Source organism: Lissotriton helveticus, chromosome 3_1 (genome assembly GCF_964261635.1).
Source record: "Lissotriton helveticus chromosome 3_1, aLisHel1.1, whole genome shotgun sequence".
Lineage (NCBI taxonomy): Eukaryota > Metazoa > Chordata > Amphibia > Caudata > Salamandridae > Lissotriton > Lissotriton helveticus.
In genome coordinates this window covers 517,636,039-517,661,867 of record NC_136061.1, presented here as the reverse complement: position 1 = coordinate 517,661,867, position 25,829 = coordinate 517,636,039, and the positions used below count along the sequence as shown (strand labels likewise).

The following is a 25,829-nucleotide window of genomic DNA, read 5'->3' as shown; positions in this document are numbered from 1 at the left end:
GGGCACTGTTGGGCACTGCTGGGGGTCCTCTGCACCCACCCCCTATACTGTTGGGCACTTCTGGGGGTCCTGTGCTCCCACCCCCTTTACTGTTTGGCACCATTGGGCACTGCTGGGAGTCCTCTGCACCCACCCCCTTTACTGTTGGGCACTGTTGGGCACTGCTGGGAGTCCTCTGCACCCACCCCCTATACTGTTGGGCACTGTTTGGCACTGCTGGGGGTCCTCTGCACACACCTCTAAACTGTTGGGCACTGCTGGGGGTCCTGTGCACCCACCCCCTCTACTTTTGGGCACTGTTGGGCACTGCTGGGGGTCCTCTGCACCCACCCCCTCTACTGTTGGGCACTGTTGGGCACTGATGGGGGTCCTCTGCACCCACCCCCTATACTGTTGGGCACTTCTGGTGTCCTGTGCTCCCACCCCCTTTACTATTGGGCACTATTGGGCACTTCTGGGAGTCCTCTGCACCCACCCACTCTACTGTTGGGCACTGTTGGGCACTGCTGGGAGTCCTCTGCACCCACTCATTATACTGTTGGGCACTGCTGGGGGTCCTCTGCACCCACCCCCTATACTGTTGGGCACTGCTGGGGGTCCTCTGCACCCACCCCCAATACTGTTGGGCACTGCTGGGGGTCCTCTGCACCCACCCCCTCAACTGTTGGGCACTGCTGCGGGTCCTCTGCACCCACCCCCTATACTGTTGGGCACTGCTGGGGGTCCTGTGCACCCACCCCCTCCACTGATGGGCACTGTTGGGCACTGCTGGAGGTCTTCTGCACCCACCCACTCTACTGTTGGGCACTGTTGGGCACTTCTGGGGGTCCTCTGCACCCTCCCCCTATACTGTTGGGCACTGTTGGGCACTGCTGGGGGTACTCTGCACCCACCACCTATATTGTTGGGCACTATTGGGCACTGCTGGGAGTCCTGTGGACCTAGCCCCTCTACTGTTCAGCACTGTTGGGCAATGCTGGGGGTCCAATGCACCCACCCCCTATACTGTTGGGCACTGCTGGGGGTCCTCTGCACCCACCCCCTATACTGTTGAGCACTGTTGGGCACTGCTTGGAGTCCTCTGCACCCACCCCCTCTACAGTTGGGCACTGCTGGGGGTCCTCTGCACCCACCCCCTCTACTGTTGGGAACTGTTGGGCACTGCTGGGGGTCCTCTGCACCCACCCCCTCTACTGTTGGGCACTGTTGGGCACTCCTGGGGGGTCCTCTGAACTCACCCCCTATACTGTTGGGCACTTCTGGGGGTCCTCTGCACCCACCCCCTCTACTGTTGGGCACTGTTTGGCACTGCTGGGGGTCCTCTGCACACACCCCTGAACTGTTGGGCACTGCTGGGGGTCCTGTGCACCCACCCCCTCTACCTTTGGGCACTGTTGGGCACTGCTGGGGGTCCTCTGCACCCACCCCCTCTACTGTTGGGCACTGCTGGGGGTCCTCTGCACCCACCCCCTATACTGTTGGGCACTTCTGGGGGTCCTGTGCTCCCATCCCCTTTACTGTTGGGCACTATTGGGCACTGCTGGGAGTCCTCTGCACCCACCCCCTCTACTGTTGGGCACTGCTAGGAGTCCTCTGCACCCACCCTCTATACTGTTGGGCACTGCTGGGGGTCCTGTGCTCCCACCCCCTCTACTGTTGTGCACTGCTGGGCATTCCTGGGGGTCCTGTGCACCCACCCCCTCTACTGTTGGACACTGTTGGGCACTGCTGGGAGTCCTCCGCACCCACCCCCTATACTGTTGGACACTGCTGGGCGTCCTGTGCACCCACCCCCTCTACTGTTGGGCACTGCTGGGCACTGCTGGTTGTCCTGTGCACCCACCCCTTTTTCTGTTGGGCACTGTTAGGCAGTGCTGGGGGTCCTGTGCACCCACCCCCTCTACTGTTGGGCACTGCTGGGGGTCCTCTGCACCCACCCCCTATACAGTTGGGCCCTGCTGGGGGTCCTGTGCACCCACCCCCTATACTGTTGGGCACTATTGGGCACTGCTGGGAGTCCTCTGCACCCACCCCCTCTACTGTTGGGCACCGTTGGGCACTGCTGGGAGTCCTCTGCACCCACCCCCTATACTGTTGGGCACTGTTGGGCACTGCTGGGAGTCCTCTGCACCCACCCCCTCTACAGTTGGGCACTGCTGGGGGCACTCTGCACCCACCCCCTCTACTGTTGGGAACTGTTGGGCACTGCTGGGGGTCCTCTGCCCCCACCCCCTATACTGTTGATCACTTCTGGGGGTCCTCTGCACCCACCCCCTCTACTGTTGGGCACTGTTTGGCACTGCTGGGGGTCCTCTGCACACACCCCTGAACTGTTGGGCACTGCTGGGGGTCCTGTGCACCCACCCCCTCTACTTTTGGGCACTGTTGGGCACTGCTGGGGGTCCTCTGCACCCACCCCCTCTACTGTTGGGCACTGTTGGGCACTGCTGGGGGTCCTCTGCACCCACCCCCTATACTGTTGGGCACTACTGGGGGTCCTGTGCTCCCATCCCCTTTACTGTTGGGCACTATTGGGCACTGCTGGGAGTCCTCTGCACCCACCCCCTCTACTGTTGGGCACTGTTGGGCACTGCTAGGAGTCCTCTGCACCCACCCTCTATACTGTTGGGCACTGCTGGGGGTCCTGTGCACCTACCCCCTCTACTGTTGTGCACTGCTGGGCATTCCTGGGGGTCCTGTGCACCCACCCCCTCTACTGTTGGGCACTGTTGGGCACTGCTGGGAGTCCTCCGCACCCACCCCCTATACTGTTGGACACTGCTGGGGGTCCTGTGCACCCACCCCCTCTACTGTTGGGCACTGCTGGTTGTCCTGTGCACCCATCCCCTCTTCTGTTGGGCACTGTTAGGCACTGCTGGGGGTCCTGTGCACCCACCCCCTCTACTGTTGGGCACTGCTGTGGGTCCTCTGCACCCACCCCCTATACAGTTGGGCACTGCGGGGGGTCCTGTGCACCCACCCCCTATACTGTTGGGCACTATTGGGCACTGCTGGGAGTCCTCTGCACCCACCCCCTCTACTGTTGGGCACTGCTGGGAGTCCTCTGCACCCCCCCTATACTGGTGGGCACTGCTGGGGGTCCTGTGCACCCAACCCCTCTACTGTTGGGCACTGTTGGGGGTCCTGTGCACCCACCACCTCTACTGTTGGGCACTGCTGGGCACTGCTGGGGGTCCTGTGCACCCACCCCCTCTACTGTTGGGCACTGTTGGGCACTGCTGGGGGTCATCTGCACCCACCCCCTATACTGTTGGGCACTGCTGGGGGTCCTCTGCACCCACCCCCTCTACTGTTGGGCACTGCTGGGCACTGCTGGGGGTTCTCTGCACCCACCCCCTATACTGTTGGGCACTGCTGGGGGTCCTCTGCACCCACTCCTATACTGTTGGGCACTGCTGGGAGTCCTCTGCACCCACCCCCTCTACTGTTGGGCACTGTTGGGCACTGCTGGGAGTTCTCTGCACCCACCCCCTATACTGGTGGGCACTGCTGGGGGTCCTGTGCACCCACCCCCTCTACTGTTGGGCACTGCTGGGCACTGCTGGGGGTCCTGTGCACCCACCCCCTCTACTGTGGGGCACTGTTGGGCACTGCTGGGGGTCATCTGCACCCACCCCCTATACTGTTGGGCACTGCTGGGGGTACTCTGCACCTACCCCCTCTACTGTTGGGCACTGCTGGGGGTCCTCTGCGCCCACCCCTATACTGTTGGGCACTGCTGGGGGTCCTTTGCACCCACCCCTATACTGTTGGGCACTATTGGGCATTCCTGGGCACTGCTGGGAGTCCTCTGCACCCACCCACTATACTGTTGATCACTTCTGGGGGTCCTCTGCACCCACCCCCTCTACTGTTGGGCACTGTTTGGCACTGCTGGGGGTCCTCTGCACACACCCCTGAACTGTTGGGCACTGCTGGGGGTCCTGTGCACCCACCCCCTCTACTTTTGGGCACTGTTGGGCACTGCTGGGGGTCCTCTGCACCCACCCCCTATACTGTTGATCACTTCTGGGGGTCCTCTGCACCCACCCCCTCTAATGTTGGGCACTGTTTGGCACTGCTGGGGGTCCTATGCACACACCCCATAACTGTTGGGCACTGCTGGGGGTCCTGTGCACCAACCTCCTCTACTTTTGGGCACTGTTGGGCACTGCTGGGGGTCCTCTGCACCCACCCCCTCTACTGTTGGGCACTGTTGGGCACTGCTGGGGGTCCTCTGCACCCACCCCCTATACTGTTGGGCACTTCTGGGGGTCCTGTGCTCCCATCCCCTTTACTGTTGGGCACTATTGGGCACTGCTGGGAGTCCTCTGCACCCACCCCCTCTACTGTTGGGCACTGTTGGGCACTGCTAGGAGTCCTCTGCACCCACCCTCTATACTGTTGGGCACTGCTGGGGGTCCTGTGCACCTACCCCCTCTACTGTTGTGCACTGCTGGGCATTCCTGGGGGTCTTGTGCACCCACCCCCTCTACTGTTGGGCACTGTTGGGCACTGCTGGGAGTCCTCCGCACCCACCCCCTATACTGCTGGACACTGCTGGGGGTCCTGTGCACCCACCCCCTCTACTGTTGGGCACTGCTGGGCACTGCTGGGGGTCCTGTGCACCCACCCCCTCTACTGTTGGGCACTGCTGTGGGTCCTCTGCACCCACCCCCTATACAGTTGGGCACTGCGGGGGGTCCTGTGCACCCACCCCCTATACTGTTGGGCACTATTGGGCACTGCTGGGAGTCCTCTGCACCCACCCCCTCTACTGTTGGGCACCGCTGGGCACTGCTGGGAGTCCTCTGCACCCCCCCCCCCTATACTGGTGGGCACTGCTGGGGGTCCTGTGCACCCAACCCCTCTACTGTTGGGCACTGTTGGGGGTCCTGTGCACCCACCACCTCTACTGTTGGGCACTGCTGGGCACTGCTGGGGGTCCTGTGCACCCACCCCCTCTACTGTTGGGCACTGTTGGGCACTGCTGGGGGTCATCTGCACCCACCCCCTATACTGTTGGGCACTGCTGGGGGTCCTCTGCACCCACCCCCTCTACTGTTGGGCACTGCTGGGCACTGCTGGGGGTTCTCTGCACCCACCCCCTATACTGTTGGGCACTGCTGGGGGTCCTCTGCACCCACCCCTATACTGTTGGGCACTGCTGGGAGTCCTCTGCACCCACCCCCTCTACTGTTGGGCACTGTTGGGCACTGCTGGGAGTTCTCTGCACCCACCCCCTATACTGGTGGGCACTGCTGGGGGTCCTGTGCACCCACCCCCACTACTGATGGGCACTGTTAGGGGTCCTGCGCACCCACCACCTCTACTGTTGGGCACTGCTGGGCACTGCTGGGGGTCCTGTGCACCCACCCCCTCTACTGTGGGGCACTGTTGGGCACTGCTGGGGGTCATCTGCACCCACCCCCTATACTGTTGGGCACTGCTGGGGGTACTCTGCACCTACCCCCTCTACTGTTGGGCACTGCTGGGGGTCCTCTGCGCCCACCCCCTATACTGTTGGGCACTGCTGGGGGTCCTTTGCACCCACCCCTATACTGTTGGGCACTATTGGGCACTCCTGGGCACTGCTGGGAGTCCTCTGCACCCACCCCCTCTACTGTTGGGCACTGTTGGGCACTGCTGGGGGTCCTCTGCACCCACCCTCTATACTGTTGGGCACTGCTGGGGGTCATCTGCACCCACCCCCTCTACTGTTGGGCACTATTGGGCACTGCTGGGGGTCCTCTGCACCCACCCCCTATACTGTTGGGCACTGCTGGGGGTCCTGTGCACCCACTCCCTCTACTGTTGGGCACTGTTAGGCACTGCTGGGGGTCCTCTGCACCCACCCCCTCTACTGTTGGGCACTGTTGGGCACTGCTGGGGGTCCACTGCACCCACCCCCTATACAGTTGGGCACTGCTGGGGGTCCTGTGCACCCACCCCCTATACTGTTGGGCAGAATTGGGCACCGCTGGGAGTCCTCTGCACCCACCCCTTTACTGTTGGGCACTGCTGGGGGTCCTGTGCACCCACCCCCTCTACTCTTGGGCACTGTTGGGGGTCCTGTGCACCCACCCCCTCTACTGTTGGGCACTGCTGGGCACTGCTGGGCACTGCTGGGGGTCCTGTGCACCCACCCCCTCTACTGTTGGGCACTGCTGGGCACTGCTGGGCGTCCTCTGCACCCACCCCCTATACTGTTGGGCACTGCTGGGGGTCCTGTGCACCCACCCCCTCTACTGTTGGGCACTGTTGGGCACTGCTGGGGTTCCTCTACACCCACCCCCTATACTGTTGGGCACTGCTGGGGTTTTTGTGCACCCACTCCCTCTACTGTTGGGCACTGTTGGGCACTGCTTGGGGTCCTCTGCAGCCACCCCCTCTACTGTTGGGCACTGCTGGGGGTCCTCTGCACCCACCCCCTCTACTGTTGGGCACTGCTGGGGGTCCTGTGCAACCACCCCCAATACTGTTGGACACTTTTGGGCACTACTGGGAGTCCTCTGCACCCACCCCCTTTACAGTTGGGCACTGCTGGGGGTCCTCTGCACCCACCCCCTCTACTGTTGGGAAATGTTGGGCACTGCTGGGGGTCCTCTGCACCTACCCCCTCTACTGTTGGGCACTGCTGGGGGTCCTCTGCACCCACCCCCTATACTATTGGGCACTTCTTGGAGTCCTCCGCACCCACGCCCTCTACTGTTGGGCACTGTTTGGCACTGCTGGGGGTCCTCTGCACACACCCCTAAACTGTTGGGCACTGCTGGGGGTCCTGTGCACCCACCCCCTCTACTGTTGTGCCCTGTTGGGCACTGCTGGGAGTCCTCAGCACCCACCCCCTCTACTGTTGGGCACTGTTGGGCACTGCTGGGGGTCCTCTGCACCCACCCCCTATTCTGTTGGGCACTGCTGGGGGTCCTGTGCTCCCACCCCTATACTGTTGGGCACTATTGGGCACTGCTGGGAGTCTTCTGCACCCACCCCCTCTACTGTTGGGCACTGTTGGGCACTGCCGGGAGTCCTCTGCTCCCACCCCCTATACTGTTGGGTACTGCTTGGGGTCCTGTGCACCCACCCCCTCTACTGTTGTGCACTGCTGGGCATTCCTGGGGGTCCTGTGCACCCACCCCCTCTACTGTTGGGCACTGTTGGGCACTGCTGGGAGTCCTCCGCACCCACCCCCTATACTGTTGGGTACTGCTTGGGGTCCTGTGCACCCACCCCCTCTACTGTTGGGCACTGCTGGGGGTCCTCTGCACCTACCCCCTCTACTGTTGGGCATTGCTGGGGGTCCTCTGCACCCACCCCCTATACTGTTGGGCACTGCTTGGGGTCCTCCGCACCCACCCCCTCTACTGTTGGGCACTGTTTGGCACTGCTGGGGGTCCTCTGAACACACCCCTAAACTGTTGGGCACTGCTGGGGGTCCTGTGCACCCACACCCTCTACTGTTGTGCACTGTTGGGCACTGCTGAGGGTCCTCTGCACCCACCCCCTATACTGTTGGGCACTGCTGGGGGTCCTGTGCACCCACCCCATATACTGTTGGGCACTGTTGGGCACTGCTGGGAGTCCTCTGCTGCACCCACCCCCTATACTGTTGGGTACTGCTGGGGGTCCTGTGCACCCACCCCCTCTACTGTTGGGCACTGTTGGGCATTGCTGGGGGTCCTCTGCACCCACCCCCTCTACTGTTGGGCACTGCTGGGCACTGCTGGGGGTCTTTTCCAACCACCACTCAGATGTGACGAACAGTACCCCCATATTTCGGCGTGTGGGCGGCACGTATCACTATTGCAATGGTGATATGCGCTAGCGTGTGACGCACCGTACCCCGAGCTTTCTGGCGTGTGTGCGGCACGTATTACTATTACAATGGTGACATGCGCTAGCGTGTGACGCACCGTACCCTGAGCTTTCTGACGTGTGTGCACGTATCACTATTGCAATGGTGATATGCGCCAATGTGTGACGCACCGTACCCCGGGATTTATGACGTGTGTGCGGCACGTATCACTATTGCAATGGTAATATGCGCTAGTGTGTGACGCACCGTACCCCGAGATTAATGACGTGTGTGTGGCACGTATACATATTGCAATGGTGATATGCGCTGGAGTGTGGCGCACCGTACAGGTATACTTCCGTTGTTGCGGTGGGTTGTACTCATCGTCTCTGCCGTCGTCGGTTTCTATGTACGAGGTTGTAGGCGTACAGGGCTCGGATGACACGGTCAATGGGGTTCATGTCGTGTATGTCGCGTACCAGGGTGCAGTTCGTGGCAAACTCTGGTTTTACGGCAGTTTACAGCTCTTGTTGCAAAAGGGCCGTACGGAGTGTCGTCAACACGGATCGTACTTCCTGGTTCGGAAATAGCTGCATATTTACGTACGGACGTGGCGTACAGCGTCGGCCGGAGTGAATCAGTATGTACTTTGTTGTTGTACGGTGTTTGGTACGAGTCGTACGGCGTGCCGCTTTGGGTTAGGATCGTACTTTCTAGTTCGTACGGGGACATTGTAGGTGTACGATTCGTACAGGAAAAAGGCTCCATACAGCTAATCGGAGCGCCTTATGTTGGTATAACAATATATTTGATGCAAAATTTTGTCTGAATACTCTTACTATCAGGGTAAGTAAACTGTCCAATCGGTACACCCAGATGGCTGCCATGGTGATGGTCCAGAGTTCAGTGAAGAACCACAGGAGATGAGAGCATGCCACTCCCATCCTGTATTTTCTGATTCCTTAGCTTTCGGTTGCAAGTGTGTTGAATTTTCTGCTCTGCAGGAAAACGATCGCATGGATCGTGATAAGAATTTATTTCCCACATACTGATAGGGTGAGGTGATGCATTTATAGGGTGAGGTGATGCCTTATTGAGGTCCCTTACTTTGCAATTTGGTCAAACAAATGCACCAATCATGTTTTTTTTAAAAAAAACAGTATTAGTGTTTACAATATTGGTTGATTAACCACTTGTTTTAACATCACTTGGGGAGACCACTTGCAAATATACTGCCCCACACTACAAATCATTGGATGTAATAATAGGGTGCTCATCTATGGGTAGTAGGTTTTACAATACACATCCTGTAACTATACTGCTAATTGTTGAGGCACAGATGAGGTTTCTCACTGCCCTTCAACTTGATTTGGTGATATCTTTGTTTCTGAGTCTTTAACCCCTTCGCTGCTAGGCCTTTCCCCCTCCCCCACCCCATGCTAAGCTTATTTTGGCTATTTGCGCTTAGGCCCTTGTAACCTTTTGTCCACATAAGGTTTCAACGTCAAATTTACGTCTATTTTTCCAACACCCTGAGGATTATCTGCGGACTCTATGAGTACACAGGGTTTGTCGATTCCCCTGGAGGGGACGCAGAAATTTGCCAAAATACAGCAAACTTTTTTTAATGGGAAAAAAGTGCTGCAGAAGAAAGCTTCTGTTTTTTTCCCTGCAAATGGCATCAACAAATGGTTTGTGGTGCTGAAATCACCATCTTCTCATCTTTCAGGGGCAGGAAGACTCTTGCCAGAAAAAAACATGTTTTACACAGTTTTGACATTTTACTGGGAAATTGCTTATTTTTCCTATTTCTGAGATTTTAACCTTCTTCCAGTTAGTGGTAAAAATGGGTGTGAAAGCAATAATGGATCAAAGAAAGGTATACTTTTCTGAAAAGTAGACTGCATTATGAATACAGCAAGGGGTCGTTTATGTAAAGCCTTCACAGTTGAAAATACAAAATATTGAAATTGAGTTCAAATAAACTGCCATTTGTGCCAATGTTTTCACCTGTAACTTCTTCTAAGTATGACAGATTTTTTAAAGCAATATACTGTTACAGTTGCTTGACCCTTCTAGTGGTGGTATTTAGAGGACGTGTAGGTTCACCAAGAACCAGAGGAACACAGAGCCAATAACTGAGCTGCGTCTTGCAATTTTTTTTATTGTGTATCAGATGTGTAGCATTTAATTTGGTAAAATGTAAAGAGAAAAAAATAGATAACAAGGAACCTATATTTTTCTGAAATGAGAACAAAGTATAGAGTTTAGAAGCAGAGGTTATTTGCACATCTCCAATATTGTGGGTATGCATACAAGCATGTGAATAAGAGTAATTTTTTATAAATTGCCTAACATTTGGCAGGCAGATACGCAAAGAAAGTCAATTGGTAATAACACTTGTTCTACTATTCTGTGTCCCCCTAAGTCTCCTGATAAAAATGCTACTTCACTTGTGTGGGTAGACCTAGTGTCCATGACAACAAACGGCATAAAATGCAACATAGACAAATCACATTTTTCCACAGAAAATGGCCCTATTTTTTGCAATGTGCCTGGCTGTGGAATTTGGACCCAAGCTTTGCCAGCAACTAAAGACATCTAGCAAACCTATACATTTTTGAAAACTAGACACCCAGGGAAATCCATGATAAGATAACTTGCAGCGCTCTCACCAGGTTCTGTTAACCAGAATTCCTTGCAAACCTCAAACTTTGTAAAAAAACAAACATATTTTCCTCACATTTCAGCGATGGAAAGTTCTGGAATCTGCATGGATCCACAACCTTCCACCCACCTTGCCCTCTGCAGCATCTCCCAATACAAATGGTACATCACTTGTGTGTGTACGCCTAGTGCCCGTGACAGGAAATAGCTCAAAACTCAACGTGGACACATCACATTTTGCAAGTGAAAACTGACCCTTTTTTGCAATGTGCTTAGCTGTGGATTTGGAACCCTAGCTCAGCAGGCAACTAGGTAAACCTAGCAAACCTGTACATTTCTTAAACCTAAATACCCAGGGAAATCCAGGATGGAGTGACTTGCGTGTCTCTCATTAGGTCCTGTTAACCAGAATCCCTTGCAAAACTCAATCTCTGTTAAAAAAATATTTTGCTCATATTTCTGTGATGGAAAGTGCTCGAATCTACTACTACTCACCTAGCATTCCCCATAGTCTGCCAATAAAAATGGTACCCAACTTGGGTGGGTAGGCCTAGTGCTCTTGACAGGAAATAGCTGAAAATGCAACATGGATCCATCACATTTTTCCAGTGAAAACTGACCCTTTTTTGCATTGTGCCTAGGTGTGGATATTGAACCATACCTCGCCGTATTTGAGGGAAAATTAGCAAACCTATACATTTTTGAAAACTAGACACCCAGGGGAATCCAGGATGGGGAGACTTATGTGGCGCTCACCAGGTTCTGTTACCCAGGATGCCGTACAAACCTCAAACTTTGTCACATTTTGCCTCTCATTTCTGTGATTGAAAGTTCTGGAATCTGTGTGGATCCACAAACTTCCACGCATCCCACATTCCCCAAAGTTTCCCAATGAAAAGGAAACCTCACGTGTGTGGGAGGGCCAAGTACCTGCTGCAGAGAAGGACCCGAAATGTATTGTGGAGACATCAAATTTACCTATCACAAAACTACATGGTTTTGCAAGGTGGGTCACCTGGGTTTTTGCCCCTGGGCTTGGCAGCCATTCTAGGGAAACATACCAAACCCAGAAATTTCGGAAAACTAGACATCCGGGGGAGTCCATGAGGATATGGCGTGTAAGATCGCCCAACATTTTCCTATGCAGAATCCCCTGCAAACCTCACATTTAGCTGAAAAAAATCATCAGTGTACGTACATCACCATCCATGCACACCACCAGACAAGCACCATCCATGCACAGTGACAGCTGAGTGCCGTCCTCACATACTGCTAGCCAAGCTTCAGCCATGCACACTGCCAGTCAAGCACCATCTACGTACACCCCCAACTAAAATCCATCCATGCACACAGTCATCCAAGCACTATCCATGCACACTGCCAGCCAAGCGCCACCCACGCACTCCTCCAGCCAAGCACCATCTCCGCACTCCACCAGCCAAGCAGGAAAGACTGGAAACAGCAACCAGCCCTTGCAGATTGCTGTTCGACCAGCACTGGGGGCAGATACTGCAGCACTGCTAAAAAACGTCTCCCAGTGACAAAACCAGCCCGACGGCCAGACAACCAGCCTCCACTGCTAAGGTCCAATGGGCAAAAGCCTGGTGCCAGCTATAGCCAGTCTGCCCCTGCACAATACAGAATGACAAAACGGACTGCCCTTTTTAATACCAAAGGCCCAGCTAGGGTCCCTTCATTAAACCAGCAGTGGTAGATTCACTGAAACCAGAAGCAATTTGAGGAAACCAGTTTATAAGACAAAATACATGTTTTATTTAATTTCTTTTATTTAGACATATATTTTTTCTTTAACGAAAGTAATAAAATTTATAACCAAACATTTCACATAATAATATAGGGGCGGTTATGTCGTTTGATCAAAACTCCCATTCCATCTAACACACGTTCCATAAAGATTCAAGTAACCACAACCATTCAGTTCATAAATACATTCCAGACACATTCACACCAATGCATATCACAATTCAGTGGCCAGATCATGGGCGATGAGATAAATCCTGAGACAGTCTCCCAAGGACGCCTGGGGGACTGGACGATCAGACGTCAGGACAGACTAGTAGCGCCAACGCGCGTTTCTGTGCACGGCCAAGACTAGGGCCACACCTTCATCAGTGCACACAGAAGAAATGGAACGTGGGTGACCAACTGAAAACAATCTGAAATACATGAAGACTCTTTAAACAACATTTCTGTTACTTCAACATAGTTTCCTCACATAGTCTTACTCAAATTTCATACTGTACAAAATCCTAATTATTGCATGCTTCTGATAGATATCAGTGAATTACCAACTGCTGGAAAGATTTTATACCAATTTTAGAAATAGAAATAGGAGCCCATACTCTCAAAAGTTATTCGAACAGAACAATTTGACCGAGGTCACAACTCAACAAGCACATAATCGGGGTAACAATACATAAATTCATTTTTCACTTTAGTTTCAAAGTTCATTTCTCTCCTGGCTTAGAGGGATGTCATTCAGAGGCTCGTCAAGTTACGAATAAGGCTCATTAAAAGACCGCAAAGGGAAAGAACAAGATTAAATAGCAGCCCCTGGGTTCGAAGCCGTCTAAAAAGCCCCAAAACAAGAATTGTACCTACCTCAAAAGCTACACACCACGTCATGCATAGGTGCCAAAGCATATATTCCGACTCAGGGTCATAGATAGTATTAAAAGATGTACCAAAGCCTATTGAATAGGACAAAGGCACCAGTTTGTTTTTAACTGAAACATGGTATCGCCCGGATTCCTTACCCTGCGTCCTGGCGGCCCTCCCGCCCCACTATTCTATGCTCCGTGCTGACCGACCGGAGGGGAGAGCGGGTGGCGGGGTAGCCTTGATTGCTCGCAAGGGACTCCATTTCCAGACACTTGCATCACCTGTAATACCAGCAGCCGATTGCCTTGTAGTGCGCTCTGTTTCCCTCAAGATTCCAATCACATGTGTGCTAATGTATCGGCCACCCCAGCCATCCCCTGGTTTTCTCCCCGCTTTTCAGGACTTGCTGGCCACCTTGGCAGTCAATAGCGCCTCAGTCCTTGTTTTGGGAGATTTAAATTTTTGGCCTAATGACCCTGCTGAGGACACTATGTCCAAAGACTTTACCCAATTGCTGCTTAGTCTTAACTTTACCCAGCACGTCCATGGGCCTACCCACAACCGGGGCCACATCCTCGATCAGATACGGACATTAAATATTCCGATTTCCGTCCCTACTATTTCTCCCTGCACATGGTCCGATCATTCCCTACTGGCCTTTTCTCTGGACTTGAATCCCACAAAAACACCTCTCCTCCCCAAAAACACCTGGGCAAGGAACTGGAACCGAGTCGATATCCCGTCCTTGTGTAATTCGCTAACTACCACCTGCCCTGATTTATTGGGTTCGGCTCCACACTCCCAGGTTCCCATCCTAGACCGCTGGCTTAGCAAAGCCTGCGATCTGGTGGCCCCTCTGAAACGGGTTACCATCAACCGCACCTACAATGCCAACAATTGGTTCAGCCCTGGCCTTAAAGCCAAGAAACTGAAGGTGCGACAGGCTGAACGAGCTTGGAGGTTAGCATACTGCCCGACCCGCAGACAACACTATATCGCCACCCTTAGTGAATATAAAAAAGACATCTTAGTAGCCAAGACAGAATACTTTTCGGGGCGTATTCTAGCTGTGGAAAGCCAGCCACGTGAGATTTTTGCCACCGTCCACGAGCTGTCCTCCTCGGACAGAACTTTGCTTAAGACCCCCCCTTCTCAGGCCCTATGTGACTCACTCAATGAGTTCTTTATCGAGAAAGTAGTTTGCATTAGGGCCAATATTCTTCCCTCCTCGCCCACCTTCACTGATCTCCAACCGCCTGGCAATAACCTATCTCTTACGCACATTCCCGCACTGACTAGAGAATCCCTTCTCCCCCTACTTAGGCGTGTCAAGTCAGGCTCTCCAGCCCACATCTGCCCGGCCCGCATTCTCAGTCAGATCTTTTCTGATTGCTCATCTCCTGACCTCACCCTCCTGAATGACTCCCTCACACATGGCACTGTTCCTGCCCCCTTCAAAACCGCTACAGTTATCCCTATACTAAAAAAGCCCGGGGCGGATCCTGCCTCCCCGGCAAACTACCGCCCTACATCCCTTCTCCCGTTCTTGGGAAAGGTCCCTGAGTCCCATGTCACTCAGGTGCTTAGCTCTTTTATAGAGGATAGCAACTACCTTGCACCCTGCCAGGCGGGCTTTCCTCCTCGGCATTCCACCGAGAAGGTGATTATCTCGGTCATGGATCAACTCAGGGAGGGGCTCGATACTAACACCCCCCAGGCCCTTGTCCTCCTTGATTTGTCCACCGCTTTAAAAACGGTGGACCACTCTATTCTCCTGTCCCGTGTCAAGGCGGCGGGCATAGGGGGACCGATATTGGCCTGGATCGACTCCTTCCTGTCTGACCGTACGCAATCAGTCCACCTTGCCGAGTTCTCTGCCCCGCCCTGCAGGGTGCAATGCGGTGTCCGCCAGGGATCTTCCCTCTCCCCTCTTTTGTTTAATCTTTACATCTTTCCCCTTATTTTCGCACTCCAACAAATGAAGGTCACAGTGTACAACTACGCTGACAACCTTCAACTCATTTTTAATTTTTCTCCCCTCACTTCAGGTATCACTAGCTTCCAGTCAGTTATGCTGTTTATCCAGGATTGGATGAACGCGAACCATCTTAAACTCAACCCGGAAAAAACTGAGTTGGTTCTGACTGGTGGCAGTGGTAACCCTTGGTCCCCCTCGTTTTGGCCCCCTTCCCTAGGTTTACCCCCCACTCCTTCACACTCAGTTAAAACCCTTGGCATCACACTTAACCATCATCTGACACTTCACTCCCATATTAGTTCTGTTGTTTCCTCCTGTTTCTTTACTCTGCGTATCATTAGGAAAATATCTCGGTTTTTCTCTCCCCCTGCACTTAAACTCATCCTTATGGCCATGGTGCTATCTAAGATTGACTATGGAAACATCATCTACAATGGTGCCCTTGCCTTCGCACTTCAACGCCTTCAACAGGTGCAGAAGCAGGCACCACGCCTGGTATATGGCCTATCTAAATCTCACCATTTTTCTCCCTTGCTTATTGCTTTACACTGGCTCCCTATTAGACAGCGGGCCCTTTTAAACTAGGATGCCTTACATTTCAGGCCCGGGCGGGCATGGCTCCTGCCTTTATAAACTTGGCCATCACTAATTACTGTCCTTTTAGAGATTTGCGCTCGTCCACCAAACTCTTTTGGTTATCCCCCGTTTCAAGAAGCAAAGATCAGGAGGTCAGAAATTTTCGATCCTTGCTCCTACTTTTTAGAATGCTCTCCCACCCCCTGTTAGACTTTCCTCCTCCTATATGGAGTTTCGCAAGGCCCTCAAAACTTTTCTGTTTCAACAAGCTTTTAGCCCCTAGCCCGCTGTGCCCTTCCGGATCTGTAAAATAACCCCTAGCGCCAAGAAACTGCATAGTGTATGTGCGCTCTATAAATTAAAAAAAAAAGGTAACAAAGTACAATTCTTAAATTAGATTTCCCTCATACTCCAATTAGACTTCCAGAGAGACCAGCTCTCCAATGAAATTCAGAGTTAAAGACGAGTACTTACCCCAAGTCTTTGGGGCAAGACGCAGAGCTCGAGGATTTCTCAATTCAAGCATCCAATCACTAGGTACGAAACTCTTCCTATCTGTGGAGAAAAAGATCCCAAAAAGGTCGCCTTTTGTGGGTAGGAAGAAACACCCCAAGAGGGAAACCATGATCCTATTTCTCTGAAGCGATAGCGGAGCATGAATACACAAGCAGTTTTCCGCCTATAAGCCTCTATTTCAGCATTTATATTCACTAAACAGTGCATCAATCGTTGGCTAAGCGCAAACCCATATTTACCTGAATGGTTCTGGGGTTGCTTCCTTCGAGATGAGCCAGATATCAGGTTTCAAGGGATCTACAAAAAATATGTAAACACCACCGTTTAGAAGGGAACAATAAACCAACGAAAAACGCTCCAGGCTTTTCCAAAAAATCTTCATTTAAAGCCTCCAAGGGGAAGAAGAAGAGAGTTTGTATTTAAAGCCGGGGGGAAAAGGGAGAAAGGGAAGGGAGGGTGTCCATATTAAAACCATCTCTGCCGCATTCTAACAACCCTTAACAGTTTGGCAGACAGAAAGTCTCTGTAGAGACAAACTCAGCACCCAGATAACGACAAATATGCTCACCCGAACCCAGGATACAAATGAAATATCCGGGCAGAGCACAACGAGCAATTCACTTCAAACATAACATGTTTATTTGATGCTCAGAACATACCCCCCCACTTACATGTTGCGTGGCCATCATAGCCGTGAAATAGATGTAAGCAACACGGAACAGACACGTAAATAACTAGGACGGTTCCACCCTCGTAGGGATACCACTCGGGATCCGCCTAATAGAAAACGCTACCCGTCCCTGAGCCGGAGAAAGTAGGCTAGATTCAAGAAGGTGCAATAGGCTACTTCTACAGCATACCTTAGTCCTAGTTCTTCGTCCACATCACGTCGGGCAATAATAGCGGGTGGGAATCGCCTAGCGAGAGTGACTTCCGGGAACGATATCATTTAAAGGTCCTGCGTCACTGAGTAAGCTAATAGGTAGCCAGTATAAGAAAAAACGCAAAAAGCGGGAGCCAGAGGGATTTGTATAAGCTCCGAAATGAAACCGCTATTGCACCAAACGTCAGGCGGATCGGTCCAAGTGGTGAATCGAATAGATTCGTCACTAACCCGAATCATCGGCTTAATCGCTCGTCATTTCAGAGGATGCATCACGGAAACTGGCAAGGGGTTTGTTAAAGGTGCCCCTCCTGTGCAGTCCACGGCGCAAGTCAAGATCAACGAGAACAATGGAAATGCAGTATTCCCCATAAGAAGGGGGGTCAGCCGAAGTATTGTTTTCTCACGAGATAAATAAGGAGCAAAGGGCTCCATATAGCTGAAGATGTACTCGATCACAAGCAATCGGTTTACCTACAACAAAACCACAAGTTTCTCAATGGGGTAGCCACAGACCACACACTCAGGCCTGAGTTGTGGGGGGGCGTAGATCGCTTCAGAATATAATAAAATAGCGTTTTCCCAAGGACATTGTTCATTCATACCATTCCTGACTGAATTTAACAAAAAAATCCAAAATACTTCCCTTTTCTCTCTCAGGGAGACGGGATCCATTCCAGGTATAGTTCGTATCTTCTCGAGAATCGACCATTTCAAGTCCAACTCCTTGTGTTTTTTGTTTAACCAGTGTTCAACGAGTGGGGCCCCACTTTTCACGAGTCGAATGTTCGACTTGTGTTCCCCAATTCTCGTTCGGCATTCACGGCCAATTTCGCCAACATACGGGAGACCGCAGGGGCACAAGATGTTGCGGCAATTGCTCATTTCACTCAATCTGATAGTGCAGTTGTCAATACACAGTTGACCACCCACCAAGGCATGGGGGCACGCTTGACAGGTCCCGCAACGATGATTTCCAACAGTGGGAGGCCCAAGCACCCCGGTTAGTTGCAGGGGCTTAGGTGTGGGTAATTTTCAACAAACAAGATGGTTTTGCAGGTTTTAATTCCGCTGGAAAGCAAAGAGCAGTTTAGGGATGGCAGTTTCACTCCTTCTGATGTTCAAGAGGTACCAAAGGGAGTTAATAGTTTGTCTCACCTTGTAGTTGATCATAGAGTGTTTCGTGATGCACACCGGTTTCTCCTGCATGCCAGCCGTTCGTTGCTGAAACATGGACTCTCTATTGAGATACCTGGCACGCTTGAATGAGTCCGGAATAAGCCGGTGGGGATACCCGCGAGCTGCAGGCTTAGTCTTCAGGATGTCCGCCTGGTGAAGGAATTCACTCATTTCAGAACAATTCCTTCGCAAGCGAAGGAATTGGCTGAATGGAATGCCATCCCTCTGGCATCGGGGGTGGTAACTCCCGTATTGTAGGAGCGTGTTCTTAGCAGTAGGTTTGATATAAAGGGACACAATCAATTCCCTGTCAGCATGCATGACCCACACGTTCAGGAATTCGACCTTGGTACTGCTCGAGTTGGCCGTGAATCTAAGATTTGGGTCAGCCGCGTTTATCTACAGGACAAATTTGTTCAAGGATTCTCGGTCCCCCTGCCAGATGAAAAAAATATCATCTATAAAACGAGACCAAGCTCGGATGTTCTCCAAAAAAGGTGCTCATTATAGATGTTCATTTCCTCACACTTCCCCATGTACAGGCACGCGACACTGGGGGCACAAGATGCCCCCATGCTGACGCCTTGTATTTGATGGTAAAATTCTTGGTTTAATTCAAAGAAGTTCTCCCGGAGAACTATTTTGAGACATTCAACAATGAACATAGCATTGGGAAGCTCACTCTGGGTAGACAGAATTTCATCCAGGACCTGGATTGCACGTCTTGCGGGATGTTAGTGTAAAGCAAATCCAGGTCCATGGTTACCAACAGTTTGTTCTCACAGTCAAAGGGCATGTTTTCCACTTTTGATATAAAGTCCCCAGTATCTTTAATGAACGACCGCAATCCACTAACCAAAGGTTTCAGAAACTTGTCAGCGTTTTCGGAAAGGGGCTCGGTGGCCGCGCCAATAGTGGATACCATAGGCCGCATCGGGGGATCTAAGACATCCTTGTGCGTTTTAGGCAGACCATAGATGATCGGCATCCGGGTATGGGTTGGAGTGAGGTATTCTGCTTTCTTAGTGCAGATATATCCTTCCTCCACTGCATTAGCTACCAAAGTGAGAATACGTTGTTTCAAAGATTCTTCTGGGCACCTAATCACTCATTTGTAGTGTCTGCTGGATGCCAAAAGAGTAGTCATTTTCTTGACATAGATGGGGGTATTGAAAACCACAATACGCCCACCTTTATCGCAGGGTTTGATCGTGAGGTTAGTGTCCTCTCGAAGTTTTTTGAGGGCCACATTCTCTTCCGCAGGGAGGTTGTAGTAGGGCTTTGGGACGAACTTCAAGATTTTATCGATCTTGTTACATACAGCTTTTTCAAAGATTCCTACCTCTGGCCCCAGACAGTCTAGACTGGGTGTAAAGTTCGAGGGAGGTTTAAGACCCGATAAATTATCAGAACCGTCAGGTGATGGTCTAGAGTTTAAAAAAGTTTTATGCGTATTTTCCTAAAGAAGGAATGAAGATCTTTGGTAAGTTCAAACCGATCAAGACCAATAGAGGGTACAAAGGAGAGACCCCTAGACAAGAGAGCGATAGCGTCAGAAGGAATGGAGACATCCGACAAGTTGAACACGGGAATATCGCTCATGTTCTCCAACATTGGGTATGTCCTGTTTGGATGCACCTCTGCGGACGTCCCTGGCACTGATGGAATGCCCTCACCGGTGGTGTCCGGTTTCTGGATCGGTAGTTTCCCTTGCGGTTCCCTAAAAAATGCTCCTGTCCAGAGGGTCTATCAAAGGAAACCATTTTCTCAAGGGGCCCCTCCTTGCTTATTGGCAGTCTGCCCCTGCAGCCAAGCACCATCCATACTCACAGCCAGCCAGGCACCAGTCCACGTACACCACCAACCAAACTCAACTCCACACACACCACCAGGCAAGCACCAATCTACACACACTGTCATCAAGCGCGAGTCCACCCACAACATTAGCCAGGTGCAGGTCCACACACACCACCAGCAAAGTACCAGCCAAAGGTCAATACATGCTGACTAAGTGTGGTGCAAAAATGTGTTCCGCTCACGGAATTTGCGGATTTACTGCAATTTCGCGATCTGCGAATCTCGCGAAATCGCAGAAAAATCCACGAATCCGTGAGCGGGACTAATTTCCCATGAAGCACTTACAGGGTTACAGCAGCAGGTGCCCAAGTTGAAGCTAATTTCTTTGTAACCGTTTACAAAAGGGTTACAAAGAAATTAACTTCAACTTGGGCACCTGCTGTAACCCTGTAAGTGCTTCCTGAGCGGCGCCTCGTTGCCTACTTGCAACTATTCTCTGACCCTGCTTTGACCCTCGAAGCAGGGTCAGAGAATAGTTACAATTAGGCAACGAGGCTCCTGTCGCAAAAATTAAACCTCAGCAGGAAGCACTTACAGATACAAATAAATCAGGTGCCCGAGTTGAAGCTCAAAGTCAGCTCTCACCCTCGAAGCAGGGTAAGAGAATAGTTACAATTAGGCAACGAGGCTCCTGTCACAAAAATTAAACCTCAGCAGGAAGCACTTACAGATACATATAAAGCAGGTGCAAATCTTCTGGCCCTTTACTCAGCTGCAGGGTAGGAAAAGCAATATACATTTACCCAACGAGGTAGCACTTACTGATTAGCCAATAGGAAGTACTCCAGTTGAGTATAGTGCAATTGCAAAAAAATCCGCGATTTCGAGGGGAAATCCGCAAATTCGTGGATTTTTTTGCGAATTCGCATGATTTGCCCATACTTAGTGTCAATGTGACACCCTGCCACCCTTGAATGTGTTCCCCCATTACCAAATCGGTATTTACTGATTCGGTAAATCCCATTTATTCCTATGGGCCTCAAGGCCCAGGCCCATAGGAATGAATGGGAATTACTGAATCGGTAAATACCGATTCTGTAAATACCGAATCGTACCGATTCGGTAATATTTACCGATTCTAAAATACTGAATCGGTAAAATTCGGTATTTTAGAATCGGTACATTAGGATTACCTACATCTGGCCCCAAATGATATAAAAATGTTAAGAGAGAGTTATATTGACTGGTTAAAAAAAGAGTCCTACAGAATCATTTGTATTTGTTATAGTAATACGTTAAAACATATCAACAATAGTGGAATTTTTGGTCCACGTGTTCATAGATATCTTCGCTTTTCCTACAAAAAAAATTCTCACTAAAGATACCTGATGCAAAAATAAACATGATTGGATGTCATGAACTCTTTTGTGTATTTCATTATTCAAGAAGCATTAGCTAGATTGAAAATCCCAGAGGAAATAACACTCCTAAGGTGTTGCTTACGAAAAGATATATGTTGTACGATTTAATGTAACACCAGACGAGTGCTTCAGAAAGAACTAGAGAGTCACAGTATAACAGATGCATTCATGTTCCAACATGTTCTCAATTGCCACATAGATCTGGTGTCACTGCATAGACTGAAAATCAATTTACGGTGCAGCTTGTCCATGAAAGCACCTTTTTTGGTATAAACACAGATTCCATGCTCCTTTTAAAACATAGAGATGGCCATTTTGCACAAAAACGATTAATAAGGAAATGTTTTGGGGTTCAATTGAATAAATGCAATTGCAACGGAATATAGAATAGTCAAAAACTCTTTTTAAGATAACTTAATTTCAGTCACCTTACAGAGCCAGAACCTCTTCCATTTATATCTATATACTAAGAATAAAGGTAAATTAGGCGAGAACACAAAGAGTTTTCTTTGCGGCTTTTAGATAGCTTATTGTACAACTTCCACTAATTTCTGCTTAATTTCCTTCATGATGTGCTTAAATCTGTTTCACTTTAACAGTGATTATTATGCATCACTCAGTCATGTATGATATGCTAAATCATTTCAATACAGATATCATTTTATGGTTTGAAAGATAAATCCTCAAAATGAATTCAAATGAGAAATAAGTCGAAGTCCTATTGTTGCAGTGGCAAGTAATACACTAAAACTGTCCACATTTAATCAGGATAAATTGTAATGGGGAGCGTAAAAATTCAAACCAATGCAGTTGCCAAATGCTGTTAAGCTAGATTGATGTGCCTTTAGCGAAAAAGTAAATATTAATAATTTTCGTTACCATATAGCTGTTTCAAATCTACATCTGTGCTGCAGTCTAATTAATTTTTTTTAATGGAGATTTGTATACATAAGCCAACACACATTTATCCCCTCCGCTGCACTGAAGGTTCTGCACTGGTGCGAAACATTCTATTGCGTGGGCGGGGCCGCGACGTTCAACGGACGTGCGCAGCACTACCGAGGTAGTGAGCGCGACGTCCGCTGAACGTGGCCAGCACTCAAGGGGTTAAATCTTTAGTCATCAAAAACTTTATTTCAGTCAATATGACCTCAAAAGTGCAATCAGAATACATACAAGTAGAAGATAAAAGAAAAATGGAAATATAAAATAACCTCATGATACAATTACATGTTTTTCTGAAAATGAGGATTAAATTAATGTCAATATATACATTATTTCTAAACAATAAAAATACGAAAGTTCACAAGCCTATTAGAGTGTTCTATACCCTGAAATGGGGGACAAGAAATCATATCGCAGAGGGATATTCTAAGCTATAAACAAGAATTAATCTATGGAAAGTGCATAGGGCGAGTAATAAATAAATAAATAAGTCAGTTACAAAAAAGTTCATAAAAAGATGACTTCAATCTTATCTTACAAATGTTGGCACAGTCCTCACACTGGAATTACTCCCTGCTAGGGGTTACTTCTACACAGAGAGTTTTTACAAAAATTGAGGGAGTAAACTAATTAATTCACAGTTCCCTTGCGCAATAAATAAACAGATTTTTAACATAGCAAAATGACACAACTATAAGTTTAAAACCAACACTAGGTAACCATGGAAGGGTGGACTACCCCACTTATAAAAAAGTAGAATAGTTACATTTCCATTGTGGGGGCTTCTGTTACCTGTTGGGAAGATTTTAGAAAAAGCCTACGAGTGCACCACATGGAAAATAAAAAACCTGCGACTGAAAAGACAATAGGGATGCTTGTATCATGCTTAAGGATCCTGAACGCCTCTGAACAGTGTCTAGTTCCAAGTTTCCTACAAATTTGCGCCAGCCAACGTTTTCTTGCTTTGTGGTAGCCAGGGCAGCTGAAGAACCCGTGAAGTACTGTCTCATCGGGGCAGTCGCAAGCCGGGCATTTCGAAGCTTGAAGACCCTTCCATTTGTGGATAAAGCAGCGAAGTTACAAAACCGCGTACCTATACTGAAGGTGAAGTTTTCTAGCGGCAGCTGGCTTCATGACATCTAGGGCCGTCTCAAAACTGAACCTATCCTTTATCTCAAGGAATGCTGAGGTTACCTTGCCTATTCGGGGACCGCTGTGGAGCTGTGCCATTTTATGCTCCTCAAAGTGTGTCTTCAGTTGTTTCTTGGATAGTGAGGAGCAGGCAAGCTCAGGATCAACCCAGAATCCCTGTAGCCCCATGCTAACGAACGTGTGTTTGATGTATGCTAACCATGACAAATTAGCAACCCCCCACAGATTCATTACCTGTAAAAGTTCCTCTCTATAGGATGAAAGTTCTGGGGTTACCCACAAACGACGTCAATACATTAAGGGTTTGAGATCCAGTACTTCTGAAATTGCCATAAGCCCCAAGTCTAAACGGAGTGGGGTTAACGGGCTGCTCTGTGGGAGATTCAACAGATGTCTTAGAAAGTTGTTCTCTACCTGTGGTAAGTTCTCGGGACCAGAATGGCCCCATAGTTCAGCCCCATATAATACCCCTCCCCGAGCTTGCACCTTGTAGATTTCTACAGCTGGGCTAACTGGTTTTCGGGTGGACTTGCAAAATACCTTCATAATCCCACCTGATGATTGAGCCAGTTTTAGGGATGACTTTTTATGCGCCACCCAATCCATTTTATCTGTAATGGCAAGCCCCAGATAAACAAAGGAGGAAACTCTTTTGAGGGGTTTGCCATATAATAAGGGATTGGAGCGTGTGCTCTTGGAACTGTTAAGCACCATAAATTTGGTTTTCTGCATGTTAATTTCTAAACCTCTGTTTCTGCAAAAAAACTTCAAATTTATTAAGGATCCTCTGTAACCCCATAGGCGATTTAGATACTAATAACGTATCATCGGCAAACATCATTGCCGGGAGCAATCGGGAGGCTAGCTTGGGTGCTCTGTTTCAACCAGGAGTGAATCTACTAAACCGTTAATATATAAACTAAAAAGAGTGGGAGCAAGGACACAGCCCTGGCGGACACCGTGCTTAATCGGAGTGGGAGCAGTTAGCTCATCATCCTTACCAAACCTGATTTGCGTGAAATTGTCCTCATGAAGCCGTTTAATGAGATGGGTTAGATATTCTGGGAACCCCAACTCATGGAGGACTGTCCACAGTTTTTCCCTTGGGACCAGATCGAAAGCTGACCTCAGGTCCACAAATACTAGGAAGAGACTGCCGCCCTCCAGACACACGGTTTTCCAGTACAAGAGCTGCAATCTGAGTACTTGATCCAGGGTAGATAATTTGTCCCTGAATCCGGCCTTTAAAGGGGACAGGATCTTGTGTTCTTCCATCCAATCTTGTAGCCTGAGCAGCAGAAAGCGCGCAACGATTTTTTAAGAAATATCAATCAGGCTAATTGGTCTGTAACTGGTTGGCAAGTGTGGTGAGCCTTTTTTTAAAAATTGGGGTTATTTCCACACCAAGCCAGCTGGATGGGACCCTCATAAATATACTGTTGAATAAAACCCAGAAGTACGGCGCCCAGACAGCTGGCTCGCTGCGGAAAAGGACCCCGGGAATCTTATCCAGGCCTGGTGCTTTTCCTGGAGATATTTTCGCTAGGGCTTCCTTGATTTCATTTAAGCTTATACTGGTACTGGAGCTGCTGTCATGGTGGTGATCAATGAAATCAGGATGTAGGGGAGATTCAATCCCCGAACGACATTCTGCTGCTGACACACCAGGCAGCGAGTCTTCCTTGGAGTAGAGGGATTCGAAGTGTTCCCGCCAGACCTCCTCATCCAAGTTTGGATCTACCGATGTCGTGGGTCCAGAGCTGCCAGAATTGACAACACCCCAAAAGGTCCTCATATCCCTGTCCCCGAGGGCAGTTCTCAATGCATTGCACCTCTCTAGTTCCCACCCCTTTTTGGCTTCATAAATGGCCACCTTGTATGCCTTCCTTGCTGTTTTGATTTTCAGGCGATCATTGGCCTAGATTGATGCTACTAACGTTCTTTTAGCAATACAGCACAATCATTAAACCATGAATGGGGAGGCTTCCTACTTGGGTGATTTGTTTTTTTATTGGATAGAAGAAAGTCAGTGCGACTTCTCCTAATTTGGTATGGTTTTTCGCCACCATCTCCATGGCGGGACCATCCCCTTTTATGGCCAATGAATTATATGCTGCCAGAAGAACAGGGAATAAAGCTTCATACAAGGTGCTCAGTTTGTCTTGAGAGTGGGAAAAATGAGTCCATCTCACTATTCTCCTGCAATTGGAGAGAGTCCATTTTAAATCGCTAGATTCAACCGTGGGTAGGGCTTTCACAAGATTAAGTAGTTTGAGTTCCAGTACTAGTGTGTAGTGG

General features: G+C 50.0%; 1 long non-coding RNA gene across 3 annotated transcripts in view; it reads right to left on the bottom strand.

Moving 5' to 3' along the window:
• Window positions 1–25,829, bottom strand: part of LOC144824647 (uncharacterized) — a 406,972-nt gene that overhangs the window by 153,118 nt on the left and 228,025 nt on the right. For 2 of the 3 annotated variants that reach the window (XR_013609034.1, XR_013609035.1), the window contains exons 5-7: window positions 16,394–16,451; window positions 16,113–16,193; window positions 12,329–12,639 (exon numbers count right to left, since the gene is read on the bottom strand). The exons of the other annotated variant lie outside the window; for it this stretch is intronic. This is a non-coding gene — a long non-coding RNA (uncharacterized LOC144824647). Of the gene's footprint in view, window positions 1–12,328; window positions 12,640–16,112; window positions 16,194–16,393; window positions 16,452–25,829 lie in introns of those variants that run through there. 3 annotated transcript variants of the gene reach the window in all.